This window comes from Pseudophryne corroboree, unplaced genomic scaffold (genome assembly GCF_028390025.1).
Source record: "Pseudophryne corroboree isolate aPseCor3 unplaced genomic scaffold, aPseCor3.hap2 scaffold_222, whole genome shotgun sequence".
NCBI lineage: Eukaryota > Metazoa > Chordata > Amphibia > Anura > Myobatrachidae > Pseudophryne > Pseudophryne corroboree.
Window position 1 is genome coordinate 468746 of NW_026968868.1, and position 19400 is coordinate 488145.

The 19400-nt window shown below is 45.1% G+C and overlaps 13 non-coding genes and 2 pseudogenes across 13 annotated transcripts; all 15 read left to right on the plus strand.

The window, feature by feature from the left end:
• Positions 1 to 8693: 8693 nt before the first annotated feature.
• On the plus strand, positions 8694 to 8857 carry LOC135007954 (U1 spliceosomal RNA). Its single transcript, XR_010207775.1, has one exon. It is a non-coding gene; the product is annotated as a U1 spliceosomal RNA (small nuclear RNA).
• Positions 8858 to 9009: 152 nt separating this feature from the next.
• On the plus strand, positions 9010 to 9172 carry LOC135008150 (U1 spliceosomal RNA). Its single transcript, XR_010207966.1, has one exon. It is a non-coding gene; the product is annotated as a U1 spliceosomal RNA (small nuclear RNA).
• A 673-nt stretch (positions 9173 to 9845) lies between these two features.
• On the plus strand, positions 9846 to 10009 carry LOC135007960 (U1 spliceosomal RNA). Its single transcript, XR_010207780.1, has one exon. It is a non-coding gene; the product is annotated as a U1 spliceosomal RNA (small nuclear RNA).
• Positions 10010 to 10161: 152 nt separating this feature from the next.
• LOC135008169 (U1 spliceosomal RNA) lies at positions 10162 to 10324 on the plus strand. Its single transcript, XR_010207985.1, has one exon. It is a non-coding gene; the product is annotated as a U1 spliceosomal RNA (small nuclear RNA).
• Positions 10325 to 10998: 674 nt separating this feature from the next.
• Positions 10999 to 11162, plus strand: LOC135008295 (U1 spliceosomal RNA). Its single transcript, XR_010208084.1, has one exon. It is a non-coding gene; the product is annotated as a U1 spliceosomal RNA (small nuclear RNA).
• A 152-nt stretch (positions 11163 to 11314) lies between these two features.
• Positions 11315 to 11450, plus strand: LOC135008281 (U1 spliceosomal RNA; annotated as a pseudogene).
• Positions 11451 to 12285: 835 nt separating this feature from the next.
• LOC135008268 (U1 spliceosomal RNA) lies at positions 12286 to 12449 on the plus strand. The gene has a single exon (XR_010208075.1). It is a non-coding gene; the product is annotated as a U1 spliceosomal RNA (small nuclear RNA).
• A 670-nt stretch (positions 12450 to 13119) lies between these two features.
• LOC135008189 (U1 spliceosomal RNA) lies at positions 13120 to 13283 on the plus strand. Its single transcript, XR_010208004.1, has one exon. It is a non-coding gene; the product is annotated as a U1 spliceosomal RNA (small nuclear RNA).
• A 152-nt stretch (positions 13284 to 13435) lies between these two features.
• On the plus strand, positions 13436 to 13599 carry LOC135008345 (U1 spliceosomal RNA). The gene has a single exon (XR_010208116.1). It is a non-coding gene; the product is annotated as a U1 spliceosomal RNA (small nuclear RNA).
• Positions 13600 to 16023: 2424 nt separating this feature from the next.
• Positions 16024 to 16187, plus strand: LOC135008307 (U1 spliceosomal RNA). Its single transcript, XR_010208090.1, has one exon. It is a non-coding gene; the product is annotated as a U1 spliceosomal RNA (small nuclear RNA).
• A 152-nt stretch (positions 16188 to 16339) lies between these two features.
• LOC135008170 (U1 spliceosomal RNA) lies at positions 16340 to 16502 on the plus strand. Its single transcript, XR_010207986.1, has one exon. It is a non-coding gene; the product is annotated as a U1 spliceosomal RNA (small nuclear RNA).
• Positions 16503 to 17176: 674 nt separating this feature from the next.
• On the plus strand, positions 17177 to 17340 carry LOC135008318 (U1 spliceosomal RNA). The gene has a single exon (XR_010208100.1). It is a non-coding gene; the product is annotated as a U1 spliceosomal RNA (small nuclear RNA).
• A 152-nt stretch (positions 17341 to 17492) lies between these two features.
• LOC135008282 (U1 spliceosomal RNA) lies at positions 17493 to 17628 on the plus strand (annotated as a pseudogene).
• A 701-nt stretch (positions 17629 to 18329) lies between these two features.
• Positions 18330 to 18493, plus strand: LOC135008071 (U1 spliceosomal RNA). Its single transcript, XR_010207889.1, has one exon. It is a non-coding gene; the product is annotated as a U1 spliceosomal RNA (small nuclear RNA).
• Positions 18494 to 18645: 152 nt separating this feature from the next.
• Positions 18646 to 18808, plus strand: LOC135008267 (U1 spliceosomal RNA). Its single transcript, XR_010208074.1, has one exon. It is a non-coding gene; the product is annotated as a U1 spliceosomal RNA (small nuclear RNA).
• Positions 18809 to 19400: the final 592 nt, after the last annotated feature.

Below are 19400 nucleotides of genomic sequence, written 5' to 3' on the forward strand. Positions count from 1 at the left end.
CAAACGAAAGACACTAGAATGAAAATTTTAAAGCCTCCTGTTAGTGCTTCATCTACACGTTATAGCCCTGAATTTTCCAATGCCTATCTCTTTGCAAAAGAGAGATATCGGCAAGGAAAAGCTGTATTGTACCTTTGCATTTTTCTCCCAAACGAAGGACACTAGAATGAAAATTTTAAAGCCTCCTATTAGTGCTTCATCTACACGTTATAGCCCTGAATTTTCCAATGCCTATCTCTTTGCAAAAGAGAGATATCGGCAAGGAAAAGCTGTATTGTACCTTTGCATTTTTCTCCCAAACGAAAGACACTAGAATGAAAATTTTAAAGCCTCCTGTTAGTGCTTCATATACACGTTATAGCCCTGAATTTTCCAATGCCTATCTCTTTGCAAAAGAGAGATATCGACAAGGAAAAGCTGTATTGTACCTTTGCATTTTTCTCCCAAACGAAAGACACTAGAATGAAAATTTTAAAGCCTCCTGTTAGTGCTTCATCTACACGTTATAGCCCTGAATTTTCCAATGCCTAGCTCTTTGCAAAAGAGAGATATCGGCAAGGAAAAGCTGTATTGTACCTTTGCATTTTTCTCCCAAACGAAAGACACTAGAATGAAAATTTTAAAGCCTCCTGTTAGTGCTTCATCTACACGTTATAGCCCTGAATTTTCCAATGCCTATCTCTTTGCAAAAGAGAGATATCGGCAAGGAAAAGCTGTATTGTACCTTTGCATTTTTCTCCCAAACGAAGGACACTAGAATGAAAATTTTAAAGCCTCCTATTAGTGCTTCATCTACACGTTATAGCCCTGAATTTTCCAATGCCTATCTCTTTGCAAAAGAGAGATATCGGCAAGGAAAAGCTGTATTGTACCTTTGCATTTTTCTCCCAAACGAAAGACACTAGAATGAAAATTTTAAAGCCTCCTGTTAGTGCTTCATATACACGTTATAGCCCTGAATTTTCCAATGCCTATCTCTTTGCAAAAGAGAGATATCGGCAAGGAAAAGCTGTATTGTACCTTTGCATTTTTCTCCCAAACGAAAGACACTAGAATGAAAATTTTAAAGCCTCCTGTTAGTGCTTCATCTACACGTTATAGCCCTGAATTTTCCAATGCCTAGCTCTTTGCAAAAGAGAGATATCGGCAAGGAAAAGCTGTATTGTACCTTTGCATTTTTCTCCCAAACGAAAGACACTAGAATGAAAATTTTAAAGCCTCCTGTTAGTGCTTCATCTACACGTTATAGCCCTGAATTTTCCAATGCCTATCTCTTTGCAAAAGAGAGATATCGGCAAGGAAAAGCTGTATTGTACCTTTGCATTTTTCTCCCAAACGAAGGACACTAGAATGAAAATTTTAAAACCTCCTATTAGTGCTTCATCTACACGTTATAGCCCTGAATTTTCCAATGCCTATCTCTTTGCAAAAGAGAGATATCGGCAAGGAAAAGCTGTATTGTACCTTTGCATTTTTCTCCCAAACGAAGTACACTAGAATGAAAATGTTAAAGCCTCCTGTTAGTGCTTCATCTACACGTTATAGCCCTGAATTTTCCAATGCCTATCTCTTTGCAAAAGAGAGATATCGGCAAGGAAAATCTGTATTGTACCTTTGCATTTTTCTCCCAAACGAAAGACACTAGAATGAAAATTTTAAAGCCTCCTGTTAGTGCTTCATCTACACGTTATAGCCCTGCATTTTCCAATGCCTATCTCTTTGCAAAAGAGAGATATCGGCAAGGAAAAGCTGCATTGTACTTTTGCATTTTTCTCCCAAACGAAAGACACTAGAATGAAAATTTTAAAGCCTCCTGTTAGTGCTTCATCTATACGTTATAGCCCTGAATTTTCCAATGCCTATCTCTTTGCAAAAGAGAGATATCGGCAAGGAAAAGCTGTATTGTACCTTTGCATTTTTCTCCCAAACGAAGGACACTAGAATGAAAAATTTAAAGCCTCCTGTTAGTGCTTCATCTACACGTTATAGCCCTGAATTTTCCAATGCCTAGCTCTTTGCAAAAGAGAGATATCGGCAAGGAAATGCTGTATTGTACCTTTGCATTTTTCTCCCAAACGAAAGACACTAGAATGAAAATGTTAAAGCCTACTGTTAGTGCTTCATCTACACGTTATAGCCCTGAATTTTCCAATGCCTAGCTCTTTGCAAAAGAGAGATATCGGCAAGGAAAAGCTGTATTGTACCTTTGCATTTTTCTCCCAAACGAAAGACACTAGAATGAAAATTTTAAAGCCTCCTGTTAGTGCTTCATCTACACGTTATAGCCCTGAATTTTCCAATGCCTATCTCTTTGCAAAAGAGAGATATCAGCAAGGAAAAGCTGTATTGTACCTTTGCATTTTTCTCCCAAACGAAGGACACTAGAATGAAAATTTTAAAGCCTCCTATTAGTGCTTCATCTACACGTTATAGCCCTGAATTTTCCAATGCCTATCTCTTTGCAAAAGAGAGATATCGGCAAGGAAAAACTGTATTGTACCTTTGCATTTTTCTCCCAAACGAAAGACACTAAAATGAAAATTTTAAAGCCTCCTGTTAGTGCTTCATCTACACGTTATAGCCCTGAATTTTCCAATGCCTATCTCTTTGCAAAAGAGAGATATCGGCAAGGAAAAGCTGTATTGTACCTTTGCATTTTTCTCCCAAACGAAAGATACTAGAATGAAAATTTTAAATCCTACTGTTAGTGTTTCATCTGCACGTTATAGCCCTGAATTTTCCAATGCCTAGCTCTTTGCAAAAGAGAGATATCGGCAAGGAAAAGCTGTATTGTACCTTTGCATTTTTCTCCCAAACGAAAGACACTAGAATGAAAATTTTAAAGCCTACTGTTAGTGCTTCATCTACACGTTATAGCCCTGAATTTTCCAATGCCTAGCTCTTTGCAAAAGAGAGATATCGGCAAGGAAAAGCTGTATTGTACCTTTGCATTTTTCTCCCAAACGAAAGACACTAGAATGAAAATTTTAAAGCCTCCTGTTAGTGCTTCATCTACACGTTATAGCCCTGAATTTTCCAATGCCTATCTCTTTTCAAAAGAGAGATATCGGCAAGGAAAAGATGTATTGTACCTTTGCATTTTTCTCCCAAACGAAGGATACTAGAATGAAAATGTTAAAGCCTCCTATTAGTGCTTCATCTACACGTTATAGGCCTAAATTTTCCAATGCCTATCTCTTTGCAAAAGAGAGATATCGGCAAGGAAAAGTGTATTGTACTTTTGCATTTTTCTCCCAAACGAAAGACACTAGAATGATAATTTTAAAGCCTCCTGTTAGTGCTTCATCTACACGTTATAGCCCTGCATTTTCCAATGCCTATCTCTTTGCAAAAGAGAGATATCGGCAAGGAAAAGCTGCATTGTACTTTTGCATTTTTCTCCCAAACGAAAGACACTAGAATGAAAATTTTAAAGCCTCCTGTTAGTGCTTCATCTACACGTTATAGCCCTGAATTTTCCAATGCCTATCTCTTTGCAAAAGAGAGATATCGGCAAGGAAAAGCTGTATTGTGCCTTTGCATTTTTCTCCCAAACGAAAGACACTAGAATGAAAATGTTAAAGCCTACTGTTAGTGCTTCATCTACACGTTATAGCCCTGAATTTTCCAATGCCTAGCTCTTTGCAAAAGAGAGATATCGGCAAGGAAAAGCTGTATTGTACCTTTGCATTTTTCTCCCAAACGAAAGACACTAGAATGAAAATTTTAAAGCCTCCTGTTAGTGCTTCATCTACACGTTATAGCCCTGAATTTTCCAATGCCTATCTCTTTGCAAAAGAGAGATATCGGCAAGGAAAAGCTGTATTGTACCTTTGCATTTTTCTCCCAAACGAAGGACACTAGAATGAAAATGTTAAATCCTCCTATTAGTGCTTCATCTACACGTTATAGCCCTGAATTTTCCAATGCCTATCTCTTTGCAAAAGAGAGATATCGGCAAGGAAAAGCTGTATTGTACCTTTGCATTTTTCTCCCAAACGAAAGACACTAGAATGAAAATTTTAAATCCTACTGTTAGTGCTTCATCTACACGTTATAGCCCTGAATTTTCCAATGCCTAGCTCTTTGCAAAAGAGAGATATCGACAAGGAAAAGCTGTATTGTACCTTTGCTTTTTTCTCCCAAACGAAAGACACTAGAATGAAAATTTTAAAGCCTCCTATTAGTGCTTCATCTACACGTTATAGCCCTGAATTTTCCAATGCCTATCTCTTTGCAAAAGAGAGATATCGGCAAGGAAAAGCTGCATTGTACTTTTGCATTTTTCTCCCAAACGAAAGACACTAGAATGAAAATTTTAAAGCCTCCTGTTAGTGCTTCATCTACACGTTATAGCCCTGAATTTTCCAATGCCTAGCTCTTTGCAAAAGAGAGATATTGGCAAGGAAAAGCTGTATTGTACCTTTGCATTTTTCTCCCAAACGAAAGACACTAGAATGAAAATTTAAAAGCCTCCTGTTAGTGCTTCATGTACGCGGTATAGCCCTGAATTTTCCAATGCCTAGCTCTTTGCAAAAGAGAGATATCGGCAAGGAAAAGCTGTATTGTACCTTTGCATTTTTCTCCCAAACGAAAGACACTAGAATGAAAATTTTAAAGCCTCCTGTTAGTGCTTCATCTACACGTTATAGCCCTGAATTTTCCAATGCCTATCTCTTTGCAAAAGAGAGATATCGGCAAGGAAATGCTGTATTGTACCTTTGCATTTTTCTCCCAAACGAAAGACACTAGAATGAAAATTTTAAAGCCTCCTGTTAGTGCTTCATCTACACGTTATAGCCCTGCATTTTCCAATGCCTATCTCTTTGCAAAAGAGAGATATCGGCAAGGAAAAGCTGCATTGTACTTTTGCATTTTTCTCCCAAACGAAAGACACTAGAATGAAAATTTTAAAGCCTCCTGTTAGTGCTTCATCTACACGTTATAGCCCTGAATTTTCCAATGCCTAGCTCTTTGCAAAAGAGAGATATTGGCAAGGAAAAGCTGTATTGTACCTTTGCATTTTTCTCCCAAACGAAAGACACTAGAATGAAAATTTTAAAGCCTCCTGTTAGTGCTTCATCTACACGATATAGCCCTGAATTTTCCAATGCCTATCTCTTTGCAAAAGAGAGATATCGGCAAGGAAAAGCTGTATTGTACCTTTGCATTTTTCTCCCAAACGAAGGACACTAGAATGAAAATTTTAAAGCCTCCTGTTAGTGCTTCATCTACACGTTATAGCCCTGAATTTTCCAATGCCTATTTCTTTGCAAAAGAGAGATATCGGCATGGAAAAGCTGTATTGTACCTTTGCATTTTTCTCCCAAACGAAAGACACTAGAATGAAAATTTTAAAGCCTACTGTTAGTGCTTCATCTACACGTTATAGCCCTGAATTTTCCAATGCCTAGCTCTTTGCAAAAGAGAGATATCGGCAAGGAAAAGCTGTATTGTACCTTTGCATTTTTCTCCCAAACGAAAGACACTAGAATGAAAATTTTAAAGCCTCCTGTTAGTGCTTCATCTACACGTTATAGCCCTGAATTTTCCAATGCCTATCTCTTTGCAAAAGAGAGATATCGGCAAGGAAATGCTGTATTGTACCTTTGCATTTTTCTCCCAAACGAAAGACACTAGAATGAAAATTTTAAAGCCTCCTGTTAGTGCTTCATCTACACGTTATAGCCCTGCATTTTCCAATGCCTATCTCTTTGCAAAAGAGAGATATCGGCAAGGAAAAGCTGCATTGTACTTTTGCATTTTTCTCCCAAACGAAAGACACTAGAATGAAAATTTTAAAGCCTCCTGTTAGTGCTTCATCTACACGTTATAGCCCTGAATTTTCCAATGCCTAGCTCTTTGCAAAAGAGAGATATTGGCAAGGAAAAGCTGTATTGTACCTTTGCATTTTTCTCCCAAACGAAAGACACTAGAATGAAAATTTAAAAGCCTCCTGTTAGTGCTTCATGTACGCGGTATAGCCCTGAATTTTCCAATGCCTAGCTCTTTGCAAAAGAGAGATATCGGCAAGGAAAAGCTGTATTGTACCTTTGCATTTTTCTCCCAAACGAAAGACACTAGAATGAAAATTTTAAAGCCTCCTGTTAGTGCTTCATCTACACGTTATAGCCCTGAATTTTCCAATGCCTATCTCTTTGCAAAAGAGAGATATCGGCAAGGAAATGCTGTATTGTACCTTTGCATTTTTCTCCCAAACGAAAGACACTAGAATGAAAATTTTAAAGCCTCCTGTTAGTGCTTCATCTACACGTTATAGCCCTGCATTTTCCAATGCCTATCTCTTTGCAAAAGAGAGATATCGGCAAGGAAAAGCTGCATTGTACTTTTGCATTTTTCTCCCAAACGAAAGACACTAGAATGAAAATTTTAAAGCCTCCTGTTAGTGCTTCATCTACACGTTATTGCCCTGAATTTTCCAATGCCTAGCTCTTTGCAAAAGAGAGATATTGGCAAGGAAAAGCTGTATTGTACCTTTGCATTTTTCTCCCAAACGAAAGACACTAGAATGAAAATTTTAAAGCCTCCTGTTAGTGCTTCATCTACACGTTATAGCCCTGAATTTTCCAATGCCTATCTCTTTGCAAAAGAGAGATATCGGCAAGGAAAAACTGTATTGTACCTTTGCATTTTTCTCCCAAACGAAAGACACTAGAATGAAAATTTTAAAGCCTCCTGTTAGTGCTTCATCTACACGTTATAGCCCTGAATTTTCCAATGCCTATCTCTTTGCAAAAGAGAGATATCGGCAAGGAAAAGCTGTATTGTACCTTTGCATTTTTCTCCCAAACGAAGGACACTAGAATGAAAATTTTAAAGCCTCCTATTAGTGCTTCATCTACACGTTATAGCCCTGAATTTTCCAATGCCTATCTCTTTGCAAAAGAGAGATATCGGCAAGGAAAAGCTGTATTGTACCTTTGCATTTTTCTCCCAAACGAAGTACACTAGAATGAAAATGTTAAAGCCTCCTGTTAGTGCTTCATCTACACGTTATAGCCCTGAATTTTCCAATGCCTATCTCTTTGCAAAAGAGAGATATCGGCAAGGAAAAGCTGTATTGTACCTTTGCATTTTTCTCCCAAACGAAAGACACTAGAATGAAAATTTTAAAGCCTCCTGTTAGTGCTTCATCTACACGTTATAGCCCTGAATTTTCCAATGCCTATCTCTTTGCAAAAGAGAGATATCGGCAAGGAAATGCTGTATTGTACCTTTGCATTTTTCTCCCAAACGAAAGACACTAGAATGAAAATTTTAAAGCCTCCTGTTAGTGCTTCATCTACACGTTATAGCCCTGCATTTTCCAATGCCTATCTCTTTGCAAAAGAGAGATATCGGCAAGGAAAAGCTGCATTGTACTTTTGCATTTTTCTCCCAAACGAAAGACACTAGAATGAAAATTTTAAAGCCTCCTGTTAGTGCTTCATCTACACGTTATAGCCCTGAATTTTCCAATGCCTAGCTCTTTGCAAAAGAGAGATATTGGCAAGGAAAAGCTGTATTGTACCTTTGCATTTTTCTCCCAAACGAAAGACACTAGAATGAAAATTTTAAAGCCTACTGTTAGTGCTTCATCTACACGTTATAGCCCTGAATTTTCCAATGCCTAGCTCTTTGCAAAAGAGAGATATCGGCAAGGAAAAGCTGTATTGTACCTTTGCATTTTTCTCCCAAACGAAAGACACTAGAATGAAAATTTTAAAGCCTCCTGTTAGTGCTTCATCTACACGTTATAGCCCTGAATTTTCCAATGCCTATCTCTTTGCAAAAGAGAGATATCGGCAAGGAAAAGCTGCATTGTACTTTTGCATTTTTCTCCCAAACGAAAGACACTAGAATGAAAATTTTAAAGCCTCCTGTTAGTGCTTCATCTACACGTTATAGCCCTGAATTTTCCAATGCCTAGCTCTTTGCAAAAGAGAGATATTGGCAAGGAAAAGCTGTATTGTACCTTTGCATTTTTCTCCCAAACGAAAGACACTAGAATGAAAATTTAAAAGCCTCCTGTTAGTGCTTCATCTACACGGTATAGCCCTGAATTTTCCAATGCCTAGCTCTTTGCAAAAGAGAGATATCGGCAAGGAAAAGCTGTATTGTACCTTTGCATTTTTCTCCCAAACGAAAGACACTAGAATGCAAACTACAGGTAGTGCTGCAGGGCCCACACCCTTTTACTTGCCTTACAGAGCAGCTCTGGAGCTGTTACAGTGCCCAGCTGCTGCAAGAAATCAGCTTGAATGCTTCAGGGGATGGGGCATGGCCAACATGAGCCCCACACCAAAGGAGGGGGGAGGTGTTTAATGCGAACTAGGGGTCATCCAAGCACTGCAAAAGGCCGCCATGCCCTGCTTGCCCCTTTTCTCTTTTCATATGCAGATGAGGGTTCCAGTCAACTTTGGCCCACTGCTTGGATAACATCACCGTATGCAAATCCGTCTGCTGCAGACCTTCCCCCAGGAGTGCTTGTACTAGTTGTTGCATATGGTTTGATATTTGATGGTGCTTCAGTATTAGGCAGCCTTCCGCCCTCCCATGTTCATCTGAAAAGATGTGGTCTCCCTGCAGTTGTTGTCCCCAGATGAGAGTTCACTTGTGCTGCCTCAGTTGAATCTCCTTTACTTGACAGAGATGTGCCTGAGCAGCTGCCCTCACCAGCCCTATCCCAAATCATACTTATTTTGCATAGGAGATACCATGGTCATGAAGATTGTTCTCCAAGGGTGAGGTTCATTCATTGCATTCTGGGTATGCTGACCCCTGTGATTTTCCCAAATGTGGGAAACTCGACTGCATTATTTGTGGTAGTGGGGGACTGTGTTTGTGCTTTCCTCTGGTCAGCTCTGGTAAAAGTCAGATTTCTTTGTCTCAGATCTTCCTCTAGCCTTGTTCTTCTTTCGAGAGTTCCCTTGTGCTGCCTCAGTTGGATCTCTTTCACTTGACAGGGGGGTGCCCGAACAGCGACCCTCCCCAGCTCTAGCCCAACTCCTACTTACCTGCCAGGTGAGATACTATGATCATGAAGGTGCTTCTCCCAGGGCAAGGCTCACCCATTGCACTCTGGGTGTGCTGCCCCTGCGATTTCCCCAAATGTGGGAAACTTGACTGCATAATTTGTGTTTCCCCTGGTCGGCTCTCGTATAATTCAGATCTCTTTGTCTCAGGTCTCTCTCCAGCCTAGTTTGCTGTCTGTTTCCACTTCTCTTTTCTTCAACCGCTCCCTTCTATACCCTTGTGCACTATCCTGACTTCTCCTCCCGTCTGCTAACTTTGTGCCTTCCAATGCACAATGCAAACTACAGGTAGTGCTGCAGGGCCCACACCCTTTTACTTGCCTTACAGAGCAGCTCTGGAGCTGTTACAGTGCCCAGCTGCTGCAAGAAATCAGCTTGAATGCTTCAGGGGATGGGGCATGGCCAACATGAGCCCCACACCAAAGGAGGGTGGAGGTGTTTAATGCGAACTAGGGGTCATCCAAGCACCGCAAAAGGCCGCCATCCCTGCACGCCCCTTTTCTCTTTTCATATGCAGATGAGGGTTGAAGCCAACTTTGACCCACTGCTTGGATGACATCACCGTATGCAAATCCGTCTTCTGCAGAACTTCCCCCAGGAATGCTTGCACTAGTTGTTGCATTTGGTTTGTTGTTTGGGGGTGCTTCAGTATTAGGCAGCCTTCTGCCCTCCCATGTTCATCTGAAAATATGTGTTCTCCCTGCAGTTGTTGTCCCCAGATGAGAGTTCCCTTGTGCTGCCTCAGTTGAATCTCCTTTACTTGACAGAGATGTGCATGAGCAGCGGCCCTCCCCAGCCCTATTCCAAATCATACTTATTTTGCATAGGAGATACCATGGTCATGAAGATTGTTCTCCCAGGGTGAGGTTCATTCATTGCATTTTGGGTATGCTGACCCCTGTGATTTCCCCAAATGTGGGAAACTTGACTGCATTATTTGTGGTAGTGGGGGACTGTGTTTGTGCTTTCCTCTGGTCATCTCTGGTAAAAGTCAGATTTCTTTGTCTCAGATTTTCCTCTAGCCTTGTTCTTCTTTCGAGAGTTCCATTGTGCTGCCTCAGTTGGATCTCCTTCACTTGACAGGGGGGTACCCGAGCAGCGACCCTCCCCAGCTCTAGCCCAACTCCTACTTACCTGCCAGGTGAGATACTATGATCATGAAGGTGCTTCTCCCAGGGCAAGGCTCACCCATTGCACTCTGGGTGTGCTGCCCCTGCGATTTCCCCAAATGTGGGAAACTTGACTGCATAATTTGTGTTTCCCCTGGTCGGCTCTCGTATAATTCAGATCTATTTGTCTCAGGTCTCTCTCCAGCCTAGTTTGCTGTCTGTTTCCACTTCTCTTTTCTTCAGCCGCTCCCTTCTATACCCTTGTGCACTATCCTGACTTCTCCTCCCGTCTGCTTACTTTGTGCCTTCCAATGCACAATGCAAACTACAGGTAGTGCTGCAGGGCCCACACCCTTTTACTTGCCTTACAGAGCAGCTCTGGAGCTGTTACAGTGCCCAGCTGCTGCAAGAAATCAGCTTGAATGCTTCAGGGGATGGGGCATGGCCAACATGAGCCCCACACCAAAGGAGGGGGGAGGTGTTTAATGCGAACTAGGGGTCATCCAAGCACTGCAAAAGGCCGCCATGCCCTGCATGCCCCTTTTCTCTTTTCATATGCAGATGAGGGTTCCAGTCAACTTTGGCCCACTGCTTGGATAACATCACCGTATGCAAATCCGTCTGCTGCAGACCTTCCCCCAGGAGTGCTTGTACTAGTTGTTGCATATGGTTTGATATTTGATGGTGCTTCAGTATTAGGCAGCCTTCCGCCCTCCCATGTTCATCTGAAAAGATGTGGTCTCCCTGCAGTTGTTGTCCCCAGATGAGAGTTCACTTGTGCTGCCTCAGTTGAATCTCCTTTACTTGACAGAGATGTGCCTGAGCAGCTGCCCTCACCAGCCCTATCCCAAATCATACTTATTTTGCATAGGAGATACCATGGTCATGAAGATTGTTCTCCCAGGGTGAGGTTCATTCATTGCATTCTGGGTATGCTGACCCCTGTGATTTTCCCAAATGTGGGAAACTCGACTGCATTATTTGTGGTAGTGGGGGACTGTGTTTGTGCTTTCCTCTGGTCAGCTCTGGTAAAAGTCAGATTTCTTTGTCTCAGATCTTCCTCTAGCCTTGTTCTTCTTTCGAGAGTTCCCTGGTGCTGCCTCAGTTGGATCTCCTTCACTTCACAGGGGGGAACCCGAGCAGCGACCCTCCCCAGCTCTAGCCCAACTCCTACTTACCTGCCAGGTGAGATACTATGATCATGAAGGTGCTTCTCCCAGGGCAAGGCTCAACCATTGCACTCTGGGTGTGCTGCTCCTGCGATTTCCCCAAATGTGGGAAACTTGACTGCATAATTTGTGTTTCCCCTCGTCGGCTCTCGTATAATTCAGATCTCTTTGTCTCAGGTCTCTCTCCAGCCTAGTTTGCTGTCTGTTTCCACTTCTCTTTTCTTCAGCCGCTCCCTTCTATACCCTTGTGCACTATCCTGACTTCTCCTCCCGTCTGCTTACTTTGTGCCTTCCAATGCACAATGCAAACTACAGGTAGTGCTGCAGGGCCCACACCCTTTTACTTGCCTTACAGAGCAGCTCTGGAGCTGTTACAGTGCCCAGCTGCTGCAAGAAATCAGCTTGAATGCTTCAGGGGCTGGGGCATAGCCAACATGAGCCCCACACCAAAGGAGGGTGGAGGTGTTTAATGCAAACTAGGGGTCAGCCAAGCGCCGCAAAAGGCCACCATGCCCTGCACGCCCCTTTTCTCTTTTCATATGCAGACGAGGGTTGAAGCCAACTTTGACCCACTGCTTGGATGACATCACCATATGCAAATCCATCTGCGGCAGGCCTTCCCCCAGGAATGCTTGCACTAGTTGTTGCATTTGGTTTGTTGTTTGGGGGTGCTTCAGTATTAGGCAGCCTTCTGCCCTCCCATGTTCATCTTCAGGGGATGGGGCATGGCCAACATGAGCCCCACACCAAAGGAGGGTGGAGGTGTTTAATGCGAACTAGGGGTCATCCAAGCACCGCAAAAGGCCGCCATGCCCTGCACGCCCCTTTTCTCTTTTCATATGCAGATGAGGGTTGAAGCCAACTTTGACCCACTGCTTGGATGACATCACCGTATGCAAATCCGTCTTCTGCAGAACTTCACTTGACAGGGGGGTGCCCGAGCAGCGACCCTCCCCATCTCTAGCCCAACTCCTACTTACCTGCCAGGTGAGATACTATGATCAGGAAGGTGCTTCTCCCAGGGCAAGGCTCACCCATTGCACTCTGGGTGTGCTGCTCCTACGATTTCCCCAAATGTGGGACACTTGACTGCATAATTTGTGTTTCCTCTAGTCGGCTACTCGTATAATTCAGATCTCTTTGTCTCAGGTCTCTCTCCAGCCTAGTTTGCTGTCTGTTTCCACTTCTCTTTTCTTGAGCCGCTGCCTTCTATGCCCTTGTGCACTCTCCTGACTTCTCCTGTCTGCTTACTTTGTGCCTTCCAACGCACAATGCAAACTACAGGTAGTGCTGCAGGGCCCACACCCTTTTACTTGCCTTTCAGAGCAGCTCTGGAGCTGTTACAGTGCCCAGCTGCTGCAAGAAATCAGCTTGAATGCTTCAGGGGCTGGGGCATAGCCAACATGAGCCCCACACCGACGGAGGGTGGAGGTGTTTAATGCGAACTAAGGGTCATCCAAGCGCCGCAAAAGGCCGCCATGCCCTGCATACCCCTTTTCTCTTTTCATATGCAGATGAGGGTTCCAGCCAACTTTGGCCCACTGCTTGGATGACATCACCGTATGCAAATCCGTCTTCTGCAGACCTTCCCCCAGGAATGCTTGTACTAGTTGTTGCATTTGGTTTGTTGTTTGGGGTGCTTCAGTATTAGGCAGCCTTCAGCTCTCCCATGTTCATCTGAAAATATGTGTTCTCCCTGCAGTTGTTGTCCCCAGATGAGAGTTCCCTTGTGCTGCCTCAGTTGAATCTCCTTTACTTGAAAGAGATGTGCCTGAGCAGCGGCCCTCCCCAGCCCTATCCCAAATCATACTTATTTTGCATAGGAGATACCATGGTCATGAAGATTGTTCTCCCAGGGTGAGGTTCATTCATTGCATTCTGGGTATGCTGACCCCTGTGATTTCCCCAAATGTGGGAAACTCGACTGCATTATTTGTGGTAGTGGGGGACTGTGTTTGTGCTTTCCTCTGGTCAGCTCTGGTAAAAGTCAGATTTCTTTGTCTCAGATCTTCCTCTAGCCTTGTTCTTTTTTTGAGAGTTTCCTTGTGCTGCCTCAGTTGGATCTCCTTCACTTGACAGGGGGGTGCCCGAGCAGCGACCCTCCCCAGCTCAAGCCCAACTCCTACTTACCTGCCAAGTGAGATACTATGATCAGGAAGGTGCTTCTACCAGGGCAAGGCTCACCCATTGCACTCTGGGTGTGCTGCTCCTACGATTTCCCCAAATGTGGGACACTTGACTGCATAATTTGTGTTTCCTCTGGTCGGCTACTCGTATAATTCAGATCTCTTTGTCTCAGGTCTCTCTCCAGCCTAGTTTGCTGTCTGTTTCCACTTCTCTTTTCTTGAGCCCCTGCCTTCTATGCCCTTGTGCACTCTCCTGACTTCTCCTGTCTGCTTACTTTGTGCCTTCCAACGCACAATGCAAACTACAGGTAGTGCTGCAGGGCCAACACCCTTTTACTTGCCTTACAGAGCAGCTCTGGAGCTGTTACAGTGCCCAGCTGCTGCAAGAAATCAGCTTGAATGCTTCAGGGGCTGGGGCATAGCCAACATGAGCAGCAAGATGCAGCACTGGACTATTAGTAATGTACTGTTGTATGCTGAGCACCACAATGCAGCACAAGACAATGAGCAGTGATACTGAGCACTGATGAGGATACTACTGAGAACTGACACTGAGCAGGAGAGACACACTACTAGTATTACTGAGCAGCAATAAGTAACCACTGATACTGGGCACTGATATTGAGATTTCCACTGAGAGAACATAGCCACGTCCTCTCCGCTCTCTCTTCAATGCACGAGTAAAAATGGCGGCAACGCGCAGCTCTTTATATGGAATCCGAATCTCGCGAGAATCCGACAGCGGGATGATGACATTTTCCCTTGTTCAGGTTTTCCGAGTCAGGCGGGAACAACCGAGCCTGCCACGGACCAGTGTAAACCACGTGGAGTTCGTCGGGAATTCGGTTCTCGGAGAACCGAACCCGCTCCTCTATATATACTATATTACTATGTTACTGTAGTATACAGAACACCACAATGCAATGAGCAGTGATAGTGAGCACTGATGAGGATACTAGAACTGACACTGAGCAGCAAGATGCAGCACTGGACTATTAGTAATGTACTGTAGTATGCTGAGCACCACAATGCAGCACAAGACAATGAGCAGTGATACTGAGCACTGATGAGGATACTACTGAGAACTGACACTGAGCAGGAGAGACACACTGCTAGTATTACTGAGCAGCAATAAGTAACCACTGATACTGAGCACTGATATTGAGATTTCCACTGAGAGAACATAGCCACGTCCTCTCCGCTCTCTCTTCAATGCACGAGTAAAAATGGCAGCAACGCGCAGCTCTTTATATGGAATCCGAATCTCGCAAGAATCCGACAGCGGGATGATGACATTTTCCCTTGTTCAGGTTTTCCGAGTCAGGCGGGAACAACCGAGCCTGCCTCGGACCAGTGTAAACCACGTGGAGTTCGTGGGGAATTCGGTTCTCGGAGAACCGAACCCGCTCCTCTCTACCTTATACCCATCAATTTTTTTATTTTCAATCTAAGCCCCTGCAGTTTTCTGTAAGCATCTGCTTCGCTATGATGATCAACAAGTCACAAGGGCAAACACTCAGGGCTTGAGGCGTAGATCTTAGGACCAGCTGCTACAAGCATGGCAGAGGTGTCACTATCACTGGTGACACCCAGAAAGGTGGCGAGGGAGATTGTAATGCAGTGCGCGCAGATAAACAGCGCAATGGTAAAAAGGAGGCATGGTTTCATAGGTAGGGGCGTGGCCTGGTGGCCTGAATCTACATTTTGTTGCTCCGGGTGTCCCGGGGGTTGGGGGCTGCACCCGGGGACTAGTGTGTGAGCTGTGCTGGCTCCTGCACAGTGACAGGGCATGGCCACCCAGCATGACGCCTCCCTTCTTGACCATGCTGTAATTGCAGTCGCACTGCAGTTCAGCGTGATCATAAAAAATGGTGTAGGCTCCTGCTGGTGCAGGCTGTAGAGAAAAGCTGCTGTGACCACGCCCCCTGTGTCTCCTCCGTTGCAGACCCCATTTTGAAGCCTTGCCCCCGGACTAAGAGAAAAGTATGCCCTTGCGCACTATCCTGACTTCTCCTCCCGTCTGCTTAATTTGTGCCTTCCAACGCACAATGCGAACAACAGGTGGTGCTGCAGGGCCCACACCCTTTTACTTGCCTTACAGAACAGCTCTGGAGCTGTTACAGTGCCCAGCTGCTGCAAGAAATCAGCTTGAATGCTTCAGGGGATGGGGCATGGCCAACATGAGCCCCACACCAAAGGAGGGTGGGGGTGTTTAATGCGAACTAGGGGTCATCCAAGCACTGCAAAAGGCCGCCATGCCCTGCATGCCCCTTTTCTCTTTTCATATGCAGATGAGGGTTCCAGTCAACTTTGGCCCACTGCTTGGATAACATCACCGTATGCAAATCCGTCTGCTGCAGACCTTCCCCAAGGAGTGCTTGTACTAGTTGTTGCATATGGTTTGATATTTGATGGTGCTTCAGTATTAGGCAGCCTTCCGCCCTCCCATGTTCATCTGAAAAGATGTGGTCTCCCTGCAGTTGTTGTCCCCAGATGAGAGTTCCCTTGTGCTGCCTCAGTTGAATCTCCTTTACTTGACAGAGATGTGCCTGAGCAGCGGCCCTCACCAGCCCTATCCCAAATCATACTTATTTTGCATAGGAGATACCATGGTCATGAAGATTGTTCTCCCAGGGTGAGGTTCATTCATTGCATTCTGGGTATGCTGACCCCTGTGATTTTCCCAAATGTGGGAAACTCGACTGCATTATTTGTGGTAGTGGGGGACTGTGTTTGTGCTTTCCTCTGGTCAGCTCTGGTAAAAGTCAGATTTCTTTGTCTCAGATCTTCCTCTAGCCTTGTTCTTCTTTCGAGAGTTCCCTTGTGCTGCCTCAGTTGGATCTCTTTCACTTGACAGGGGGGTGCCCGAACAGCGACCCTCCCCAGCTCTAGCCCAACTCCTACTTACCTGCCAGGTGAGATACTATGATCATGAAGGTGCTTCTCCCAGGGCAAGGCTCACCCATTGCACTCTGGGTGTGCTGCCCCTGCGATTTCCCCAAATGTGGGAAACTTGACTGCATAATTTGTGTTTCCCCTGGTCGGCTCTCGTATAATTCAGATCTATTTGTCTCAGGTCTCTCTCCAGCCTAGTTTGCTGTCTGTTTCCACTTCTCTTTTCTTCAGCCGCTCCCTTCTATACCCTTGTGCACTATCCTGACTTCTCCTCCCGTCTGCTTACTTTGTGCCTTCCAATGCACAATGCAAACTACAGGTAGTGCTGCAGGGCCCACACCCTTTTACTTGCCTTACAGAGCAGCTCTGGAGCTGTTACAGTGCCCAGCTGCTGCAAGAAATCAGCTTGAATGCTTCAGGGGATGGGGCATGGCCAACATGAGCCCCACACCAAAGGAGGGGGGAGGTGTTTAATGCGAACTAGGGGTCATCCAAGCACTGCAAAAGGCCGCCATGCCCTGCATGCCCCTTTTCTCTTTTCATATGCAGATGAGGGTTCCAGTCAACTTTGGCCCACTGCTTGGATAACATCACCGTATGCAAATCCGTCTGCTGCAGACCTTCCCCCAGGAGTGCTTGTACTAGTTGTTGCATATGGTTTGATATTTGATGGTGCTTCAGTATTAGGCAGCCTTCCGCCCTCCCATGTTCATCTGAAAAGATGTGGTCTCCCTGCAGTTGTTGTCCCCAGATGAGAGTTCACTTGTGCTGCCTCAGTTGAATCTCCTTTACTTGACAGAGATGTGCCTGAGCAGCTGCCCTCACCAGCCCTATCCCAAATCATACTTATTTTGCATAGGAGATACCATGGTCATGAAGATTGTTCTCCCAGGGTGAGGTTCATTCATTGCATTCTGGGTATGCTGACCCCTGTGATTTTCCCAAATGTGGGAAACTCGACTGCATTATTTGTGGTAGTGGGGGACTGTGTTTGTGCTTTCCTCTGGTCAGCTCTGGTAAAAGTCAGATTTCTTTGTCTCAGATCTTCCTCTAGCCTTGTTCTTCTTTCGAGAGTTCCCTGGTGCTGCCTCAGTTGGATCTCCTTCACTTCACAGGGGGGAACCCGAGCAGCGACCCTCCCCAGCTCTAGCCCAACTCCTACTTACCTGCCAGGTGAGATACTATGATCATGAAGGTGCTTCTCCCAGGGCAAGGCTCAACCATTGCACTCTGGGTGTGCTGCTCCTGCGATTTCCCCAAATGTGGGAAACTTGACTGCATAATTTGTGTTTCCCCTCGTCGGCTCTCGTATAATTCAGATCTCTTTGTCTCAGGTCTCTCTCCAGCCTAGTTTGCTGTCTGTTTCCACTTCTCTTTTCTTCAGCCGCTCCCTTCTATACCCTTGTGCACTATCCTGACTTCTCCTCCCGTCTGCTTACTTTGTGCCTTCCAATGCACAATGCAAACTACAGGTAGTGCTGCAGGGCCCACACCCTTTTACTTGCCTTACAGAGCAGCTCTGGAGCTGTTACAGTGCCCAGCTGCTGCAAGAAATCAGCTTGAATGCTTCAGGGGCTGGGGCATAGCCAACATGAGCCCCACACCAAAGGAGGGTGGAGGTGTTTAATGCAAACTAGGGGTCAGCCAAGCGCCGCAAAAGGCCACCATGCCCTGCACGCCCCTTTTCTCTTTTCATATGCAGACGAGGGTTGAAGCCAACTTTGACCCACTGCTTGGATGACATCACCATATGCAAATCCATCTGCGGCAGGCCTTCCCCCAGGAATGCTTGCACTAGTTGTTGCATTTGGTTTGTTGTTTGGGGGTGCTTCAGTATTAGGCAGCCTTCTGCCCTCCCATGTTCATCTGAAAATATATGTTCTCCCTGCAGTTGTTGTCCCAAGATGAGAGTTCCCTTGTGCTGCCTCAGTTGAATCTCCTTTACTTGACAGAGATGTGCATGAGCAGCGGCCCTCCCCAGCCCTATTCCAAATCATACTTATTTTGCATAGGAGATACCATGGTCATGAAGATTTTTCTCCCAGGGTGAGGTTCATTCATTGCATTTTGGGTATGCTGACCCCTGTGATTTCCCCAAATGTGGGAAACTTGACTGCATTATTTGTGGTAGTGGGAGACTGTGTTTGTGCTTTCCTCTGGTCAGCTCTGGTAAAAGTCAGATTTCTTTGTCTCAGATTTTCCTTTAGCCTTGTTCTTTTTTCGAGAGTTCCCTTGTGCTGCCTCAGTTGGATCTCCTTCACTTTACAGGGGGGTACCCGAGCAGCGACCCTCCCCAGCTCTAGCCCAACTCCTACTTACCTGCCAGGTGAGATACTATGATCATGAAGGTGCTTCTCCCAGGGCAAGGCTCACCCATTGTACTCTGGGTGTGCTGCTCCTGTGATTTCCCCAAATGTGGGAAACTTGACTGCATAATTTGTGTTTCCCCTGGTCGGCTCTCGTATAATTCAGATCTCTTTGTCTCAGGTCTCTCTCCAGCCTAGTTTGCTGTCTGTTTCCACTTCTCTTTTCTTCAGCCGCTCCCTTCTATACCCTTGTGCACTATCCTGACTTCTCCTCCCGTCTGCTTACTTTGTGCCTTCCAATGCACAATGCAAACTACAGGTAGTGCTGCAGGGCCAACACCCTTTTACTTGCCTTACAGAGCAGCTCTGGAGCTGTTACAGTGCCCAGCTGCTGCAAGAAATCAGCTTGAATGCTTCAGGGGATGGGGCATGGCCAACATGAGCCCCACACCAAAGGAGGGTGGAGGTGTTTAATGCGAACTAGGGGTCATCCAAGCACCGCAAAAGGCCGCCATGCCCTGCACGCCCCTTTTCTCTTTTCATATGCAGATGAGGGTTGAAGCCAACTTTGACCCACTGCTTGGATGACATCACCGTATGCAAATCCGTCTTCTGCAGAACTTCCCCCAGGAATGCTTGCACTAGTTGTTGCATTTGGTTTGTTGTTTGGGGGTGCTTCAGTATTAGGCAGCCTTCTGCCCTCCCATGTTCATCTGAAAATATGTGTTCTCCCTGCAGTTGTTGTCCCCAGATGAGAGTT